This window comes from Bos taurus, chromosome 9, assembly GCF_002263795.3.
Source record: "Bos taurus isolate L1 Dominette 01449 registration number 42190680 breed Hereford chromosome 9, ARS-UCD2.0, whole genome shotgun sequence".
Taxonomy (NCBI): Eukaryota; Metazoa; Chordata; class Mammalia; order Artiodactyla; family Bovidae; genus Bos; species Bos taurus.
Window position 1 is genome coordinate 73,260,570 of NC_037336.1, and position 9,031 is coordinate 73,269,600.

The following is a 9,031-nucleotide window of genomic DNA, read 5'->3' on the forward strand; positions in this document are numbered from 1 at the left end:
CATGTCCGACTCTGCGACCCCATGGATTGTGCAGTTCATGGAATTCTCTAGGCCAGAATACTGTATTGGATAGCCTTTCCCTTTTCCAGTGGATCTTCCCAACCCAGGGATCAAACCCAGGTCTCCCACACTGCAAGTGGTTTCTTTACCAGCTAAGCCACAAGGGAAATATAAGTTATATTTAAAGGGAAACTTTAAATGTATATTATGACTCGATGGGAAATATAAGTTATATTTAAAGGGAAACTTTAAATGTATATTATGACTCAGATGTGAGTCTGAGTGAACTCCGGGAGTTGGTGAGGGACAGGGAGGCCTGGCGTGCTGCGATTCATGGGGTCGCAAAGAGTCGGACACGACTGAGCGACTGATCTGATCTGATCTGATACTCTTTTCAAAATATTCCTAATCATTCAAAATATTCCTAAATATATTTAAATATATGTTTATCCTCTTGTACAAATTATGTGGGGAATATAAGATGTCTTTTCCTTAAACAGGTAGGTTTCTAATTTGAAAAAGAAAAGTGTCTAGAAGATAAAATGTGATGGGCAGATCTGTTATACTACACTGAAAATATAAGTTTGGTGCTTATTTTTCACCTTTCATCTTGCTATTATAAAATTAAGTCTTCCTTATTCACCATTTTAGAAGGCAAAGGAAAGCAATCAGCTAAAAGGCAAAACTTATGGGAAATAAACTTGTATACAATTATATATACTAATTTTGGAAACAAGCAAGAAAAAGCTGAACTGTAAATCTTAGGAAACTTGTCACTGTTTTAGCAATAAATAGGTTAAAATTCTTTTTAATCAACACTCAACACAAATGTTCTTGGTGCTAATGTGGAAACTGCAGAGACTGATATCTGTCTTACGGACTATATTTCTCTTATTCAGCTAGTATATGTTCAGCACTTATTGTGTGCTAAGTGCTGTGTTTGAAGTTGAGGTTAGAACAACATAGGTTAAAAAATATCTGCCTTCTGTGAGCTAATGTTCAGATGGGAGGTAAAGATGCATAAATATGTTCATCAGTTCAGTCCAGTTCAGTCTCAGTCGTGTCCGACTCTTCGCGACCCCATGAATCACAGCACACCAGGCCTCCCTGTCCATCACCAACTCCCGGAGTTCACTGAAACTCATGTCCATCGAGTCGGTGATGCCATCCAGCCATCTCATCCTCTGTCATCCCCTTCTCCTCTTGCCCCCAATCCCTCCCAGCATCAGAGTCTTTTCCAATGAGTCAACTGTTCTCATGACATGGCCAAAGTACTGGAGCTTCAGCTTTTAGCATCATTCGCTCTAAAGAACACCCAAGGCTGATCTTCAGAATGGACTGGTTGGATCTCCTTGCAGTCCAAGGGACACTCAGGAGTCTTCTCCAACACCACAGTTCAAAAGCATCACTTCTTCAGTGCTCAGCTTTCTTCACAGTCCAACTCTCGCATCCATACATGACCACTGGAAAAACCATAGTCTTGACTAGACTGACCTTTGTTAGCAAAGTAATGTCTCTGCTTTTGAATATGCTATCTAGGTTGGTCATAACTTTTCTTCCAAGGAGTAAGCATCTTTTAATTTCATAGCTGTAGTCACCATCTATAGTGATTTTGGAGCCCAAAAAAATAAAATCTGACACTGTTTCTACTGTTTCCCCATCTATTTGCCATGAAGTGATGGGACCAGATGCCATGATCTTCGTTTTCTGAATGTTGAGCTTCAAGCCAACTTTTTCACTCTCCTCTTTCACTTTCATCAAGAGGCTTTTTAGTTTCTCTTCACTTTCTGCCATAAGGGTGGTGTCATCTGCATATCTGAGATTATTGATATTTCTCCCAGAAATCTTGATTCCAGCCTGTGCTTCTTCCAGCCCAGCGTTTCTTATGATGTACTCTGCATAGAAGTTAAGTAAGCAGGGTGACAATATACAGCCTTGACGAACTCCTTTTCTTATTTGGAACCAGTCTGTTGTTCTGTGTCCAGTTCTAACTGTTGCTTCCTGACCTGCATACAGGTTTCTCAAGAGGCAGGTCAGGTGGTCTGGTATTCCCATCTCTTTCAGAATTTTCCACAGTTTATTGTGATCCACAAAGTCAAAGGCTTTGGCATGGTCAATAAAGCAGAAATAGATGTTTTTCTGGAACTCTCTTTCTTTTTCCATGATCCAGTGGATGTTGGCAATTTGATCTCTGGTTCCTCTGCCTTTTCTAAAACCAACTTGAACATCTGGAAGTTCATGGTTCACATATTGCTGAAGCCTGGCTTGGAGAATGTTGAGCATTACTTTACTAGCGTGTGAGATGAGTGCAATTGTGTGGTAGTTTGAGCATTCTTTGGCATTGCCTTTCTTTGGGATTGGAATGAAAACTGACCTTTTCCAGTCCTGTGGCCACTGCTGAGTTTTCCAAATTTGCTGACATATTGAGTGCAACCCTTTCACAGCATCATCTTTCAGGATTTGGAATAGCTCAACTGGAATTCCATCACCTCCACTAGCTTCGTTCGTAGTAATGCTTTCTAAGGCCCACTTGACTTCACATTCCAGGATGTCTGGCTCTAGGTCAGTGATCACACCATCCTGATTATCTTGATCATGAAGATCTTTTTTGTGCAATTCTTCTGTGTATTCTTGCCACCTCTTCTTAATATCTTCTACCTCTGTTAGGTCCATACCATTTCTGTCCTTTATCGAGCTCATCTTTGCATGAAATGTTCCCTTGGTATCTCTAATATTCTTGAAGAGATCCCTAGTCTTCCCCATTCTGTTGTTTTCCTCTATTTCTTTGCATTGATCGCTGAGAAAGGCTTTCTTATCTCTTCTTGCTATTCTTTGTTCATAGTAGAGGTAAATAACAGAGACCATTAGAGAGCACCTGATCTGGACTTGGAGGAGCCACATGGATTTCCACAGAAGAATCTAGCAGGACTGACAAAGCCAAACTAAGGAGGGCCAGCAGGGTGAGGGTAGCATCTGAAGACTACATCTGAAGATTGGGTGTTTTGGGGAGAAAAACACCCAAATACATGACTTGTCTTACTTTAAAATTCATGATGACAAATTGCAGATGGGCACTTAGGCAGTGGTACTGCCTGAGGATATTCTCTAGTATATGTTTTTCCCTCCTCTGGACAACCATTTGATACCACTTTCTTGCAGACCTCTCCATCTATCACGTCTCCATCCAGTTCCCAGCTGATACCTTGACTCATACATCAGTGACAAAATAGAAGTGTTCTTCCCACACCAAAGCCATCCACAGACCTGCTCATATCCTTCCTTCCTTGTTAGCATGGATGAACACTCCTGGCTGCAAACATGGCCTGGTCCTTCTATTTGGTCTCTGTAACTCTTGTATCCTCCAGATCTCATCCTGCAGATACTGTCTTTCACCTATATGCGAGTGTCTTCCTCGCTCCTGAATCATTCTTATCATGTTAACATGGTGTATATCTACTAGCAGTAAAAAAATAACACTCCTTTTATCCTGCATCATCATCACACAGCCCCATTCATCTGCTCCTCTTCTCAGCAAAACTGCTTCAGTTCAGTTCAGTCGCTCAGTCATGTCCTACTCTTTGTGACCTCATGGAGCATGCCGGCCTCCCTGTCCATCACCAACTCCCAGAGCGTACTCAAACTCATTTCCATTCAATTGGCGATGCCATCCAACCATCTCATCCTCTGTCATCCCCTTCTCCTCCCACCTTCAATCTTTCCCAGCATCAGGGTCTTTTCCAATGAGTCATTTCTTCGTATCAGGTGGCCAGAGTATTGGAGTTTCAGGTTCAGCATCAGTCCTTCCAATGAATATTCAGTGTTGATTTCCTTTAGGATGGCCTGGTTGGATCTCCTTGCAGTCCAAAGACTCTCAAAGAGTCTTCTCCAACACCACAGTTCAAAAGCATCAATTCTTTGGTGCTCAGCTTTCTTTACAGACCACCTCTCACATCCATACATGACCAATGGAAAAACCATAGCTTTGACAAGATAGAGCTTTGTTGGCAAAGTAATGTCTCTGCTTTTCAGTGTGCCATCTAGGTTGGTCTAGACAAAGTCTAGATAAGTTTTCTTCCAAGGAGCAAGCAAAACAGCTTAAGGGATCTTATACGGTTTTGGTTACCACTTCCTCTTGTTGCCTTTTCCTGTAGCCCAGGCAGCATGAATTCCCATCACCCCTACTCCCCTACTCCTTTTCATTGTCACCAGCAGCCTGCATGTAGCCGAATCCAGAGGTTACTGCCTAAGCCTCGTTTTACTTTGCTTACTGGCAGTCTTCAACAGAATTGACACCCCCACGCTCTTGAACCACCTGCCTCTCCTCACTCTAGGGTACCACTCTTCTAGCTTTCTTCCTTCCCCACTGGCTTCCTCTGCTGCTATTCCTCCTCCCCTTGGGCCTGAAGTGGCCCTTCCCACCTCTCTCTACATCATTCTCTCCAAGGGTTTTCTTTGTTGCTGTTGCATTTTTTTTTCTTTTGGATCTTCTGTGTGGCATGCAGGGTACAGGATCTTAGTTCCCTTACCAGGGATCAAACACATGCCCTCTACATGGGGAGCATGGAGTCCTAACCACTAGCCTGCCAGGGAAGTCCCATTACTGCTGTTGCTTTAAATACCTTTAAATATATCTTTAAATACATCTCATTACTGCTGTTGCTTTAAATATATTTAAATATATCTTTAAATACATCCCATTACTGCTTTTGCTTTAACTATATCTCTATCTTCAACTCTTACCTGCTTCTGGAAGTCCAGACTCCTGATTTCTATTCCATGTTAACATCTCTCCCCCCCAACCCATAAGCATCTTAAATTTAGCATGAATAAAACAAAATGTGTAATCACTTAGGGCTTCTTTGTTTTCTCATATGCAGTAATTAGCCCTAACTTTTAAATTAATTTCTTCATTTCTCAAGGTAAACATTTAAGCATCATCCTAGATGTCTCTCTATACCTTCTCACCCCTCTTAAACCCATGGGCTCAGAAAGACCAGTTTACCTTGAAAATATATCTTAATGTGCACTTTTCTTCATTGTCAGTAATGATAATATTAGTAATAATACAATATGTGTTAAATGCTCACTACGTGCTAGAGAAGAAGGGAGAAAAAGGGAATGTTGCTGGCAGCAAGAAGAAGAATGGCGGTCTGAGAAGGAGAAGATCTGAAAGGTCAAAATGAGCAGAAACTAAAAGGGAAACCTGGGGGAAAGACATAAGACTGGAGAAGGAATACTATGAATATTGTTCAAGGCTTTGAACCTTGTCCTTAGAGATATGGGGGGGGGGTCTTCAAATGATTTTAGTCAGGGTAATAAGGTGATTAATTTACACCTGATTTACAGAAATCATTCTGTGCAAATCCCTTTTTCATACATGGTATAAACTTAAACCTCAGGTTTGCAGGGGCCAAATGATAGCAGAGTCTGAATTTTATACCCCGTTAATTGGATTTTACATAGTACCTTTCCTAGTGCTTCTTAATTTCAAAGGAATGTGCTTTAATCCCAGAAAATCTTATTGAAAAATATCCTTTGATCTGAGTATATAAACGGGGTTTACATATTTTATCATATAAAAAGTAGTTCAAAAGAATTGTTTGCATAAAACACCTTTCTCCTTTAAGAGCAGAATATTTTCAACCAACAATTTATCTAAATGTTTCCCTGCTGTTTTCAAACATCAAAACTTCAACTGACTTAAAAAAAAATACTTATTTTATTTATTTATCCACTTGGCTGTGCCGGGTCTTAGTTGTGGCACGTGGGGTCTTCGATCTTCGTTTCAGCATGCCAGGTCTTGTGGTTGCAGCATGAGGGATCTTCAGCTGTGGCATATGAACCCCCAGTTGCAGCATGTGGGATCTAGTTCCCTGCTGCTGCTGCTGCTGCTAAGTCACTTCAGTCGTGTCCGACTCTGTGTGACCCCATAGATGGCGGCCCACCAGGCTCCGCTGTCCCTGGAATTCTCTAGGCAAGAATACTGGAGTGGATTGCCATTTCTTTCTCCAATGCATGAAGGTGAAAAGTGAAAGTGAAGTCGCTCAGTTGTGTCCGATTCCTAGCAACCCCATGGACTGCAGCCTACCAGGCTCCTCCATCCATGGGATTTTTCCAGGCAATAGTACTGGAGTGGGTGCCATTGCCTTCTCTGCTAGTTCCCTGACCAGGGATCAAACTGGGCCCCCCTGCACTGGGAGTGTGGAGTCCCAGCCACTGGACCACCAGCAAAGTCCCCAAGTGACTTTTAAAAATAAGGCATAATCCTTGACTTGCCCGAGATTTTTGCCCTTTCAGGAATCCTGCCAATATTCTCTTGAGGGCATCTTCAGTTCACTTTTACAATTCTTTTATTACACTCTTTAATCTAGAACATATTCTTTTTTTTTTTAAGTTTATTTATTTATGTCCCACCACACACTTTACAGGATCCTTAGTTCCCCAACCAGGGATTGAACCCGGGTCCTCAGCAGTGAGAGTGCTGAGTCCTAACTACTGGACCACCAGAGAATTCCCTATTCTTGCAATCCAGTGGTTTTCAAACTGGAGGTTTCAGAAACACACTGAGAACTTATTTAAAATAAAGATTCTTGACCTCACCCAAAGGGATTCTGATTCATGAGTGAGGTGTAGGCCTAGAAATATTTCAACAAGCTTCCAGGTGATTCTAAGGCAGGTAGTCTGAGGGGTTCACACTAAAAACCCCACCTTAGGAAAAGCCTTCTACTCCCCCAAACCTGTGCTTTCCTTCTAACCCTCCCCATAGCTTTCAATTCCAGTGGAATCCATAATTCTTCATTAAGATGCCCACTGGTCTATAGAATATTAGAAAAATACTAAGCCCATAACTATAAGAGTTTCTTAAATCTGGAGAATTACTATGTGATAGATACTGTTAATTAAGGCTAACTTTGGCCTTCAAGAGCCATCTTTTGTTTGATTTTTACAACATGTAGGAAAGCATATTTTATACACAGTGTATCTGAATCTCTTTAATAATATGATTCTATTGCACATAATCTATCAAAAGGGATTTTATAGCTCAAGAAGTTTAGCATATTAATAAAACAAAACAACAACACTATTTTAATCCAGAAGCCCCTGCTTCTAAACCAGTCTCCAATCAAGTTACCGAAAATTCTTGTTCAAATCACTTTATACCTCTGGGCTTTGGGATTTCTATATAAATGGAGGAAGTATTTAATCCTGTATATAGTTACAAAGCACACAGAGGTCCTCAGATCAAAGACAAATACAATTCAAAGAACGCTTTAGTAACCCAAAGACTCTGGAGCACGTGGATAGAATTGTTAGGCTTTCCTGCTAGAAAACACCCTCTGAATTGAATCTGAAAGTTAATGAATCACCTTTAACCTGTTTCTGGGAGCGGATGTTAAGGACAGAGCTAAGACTTTTTTCACTTACCTAAAGAATGTAAATTCATTCACCTATTTCTTAATGGTCCCAAGGACCTAACAAAAGGAAGACTGTCTTGCCTTCCCTTCATTGGACAGTTCTGAGTCAGTGCAAGCACTGACTGATGAACAGCCTGAAGCACAGCGTAAAAATAGTTATTATGTAAGGTAGTAGCCACTTGGCTTTACTCAGATCATCCCAAACCCATTTCCCTCCCCTGTTTCAAATCTTCCAGAATAAAAAGACACTAGAAACATGTGTTCTGGTTAAATATAGTGCACTGAAGACATGAATTAATGACTCCCCACCAGGAAACTCCACCAAATGACAGGGGAAATGACAGGGAAAACAGGGGCATTAAATATACAAGTCAGAAAGGATAAAAAACAACAGGTATGAGACATTCACCGATAATCTAAGTCACTCATTCAACAAATATTTATGGAACTTCTCAGGTAATACAGAGTTCAAAACTATACATAATTTGATATATACAATTTTCAAATTACTGGCAAAGCAATATTATCTTGGATATCCCCAAAGTACTAAGAAAATGGCCTGTTTCAGACTCTTCTCTAAATCTTCATAACCATAATCTTATTTCTCTAAATCTAAAATGTCCTTTTTTCATGTTTTAACATTTTACATCAGGATGTATCTTTCACATTGTCTGATTGTTTTCTTTCTTTGCAAATTGCTAGTAAATCCATATAGCCATATAGCTGATGATATCATAAAACAAAGGAAGAAAGCAAAAGTTTCAGAAAGAACTCCCTAGCTTTAGAGTTGAAATTAGAGATGAAACAACAGATGTTCAACATCCCCACAAACTTAGTCCACTTTTCCCAGGCACATCAACACTGCATGCTTAACTATGGCTCATGGGTGGGTACATGTCTAAACCACTCCATGACGGGAACTCCCTTTATCTCTAGCATCTAACCCAATGCCCAGCATTGGGTTAGATGTGGTAAGTGCTCAAGAAATATTTGGAAAATCCATGTAAGAACATGAATCAGCATCCTGACACCATCTTACCTCTGGCCTATTGGTATGACTATGGTCACCCACTGCATCTCTCTGGGTCTGTTTGCTTAGCTACAAAATGAGTTTGGATAAGCTCAGCTGCAGGCTCCTTCCAGCTGTAACTATCCCTGAGTAAGACAAGTCATTGCTGCTGCTGCTACTGCTGCTGCTAAGTCGCTACAGTCGTTTCCGACTCTGTGCGACCCCCTAGACGGCAGCCCACCAGGCTTCCACGTCCCTGGGATTCTCCAGGCAAGAACACTGGAGTGGGTTGCCATTTCCTTCTCCAATGCATGAAAGTGAAAAGTGAAAGTGAAGTTGCTCAGTCCTGTCCTACTCTTCTCAACCCCATGGACTGCAGTCTACCAGGTTCCTCCGTCCACGGGATTTTCCAGGCAAAAGTACTGGAGTGGGGTGCCATTGCCTTCTCCGAGACAAGTCATTAGGATGTGGCAAATGGGAAACTACAGTGATTTTTTTTTAATTTTTTATTTTGTATTGATACATAGCCGATTAACGATGTTGTGATAGTTTCAGGTGAACAGAGAAGGGACTCAGCCATACATATACATGTAGCCATTCTCCCACA

At 41.1% G+C, this 9,031-nt stretch overlaps 1 non-coding gene across 1 annotated transcript; it reads right to left on the reverse strand.

Annotated features, from left to right (window-relative positions):
• Nucleotides 1–6,437: 6,437 nt before the first annotated feature.
• On the reverse strand, nucleotides 6,438–6,510 carry TRNAE-CUC (transfer RNA glutamic acid (anticodon CUC)). Its single transcript has one exon. It is a non-coding gene; the product is annotated as a tRNA-Glu (tRNA).
• Nucleotides 6,511–9,031: the final 2,521 nt, after the last annotated feature.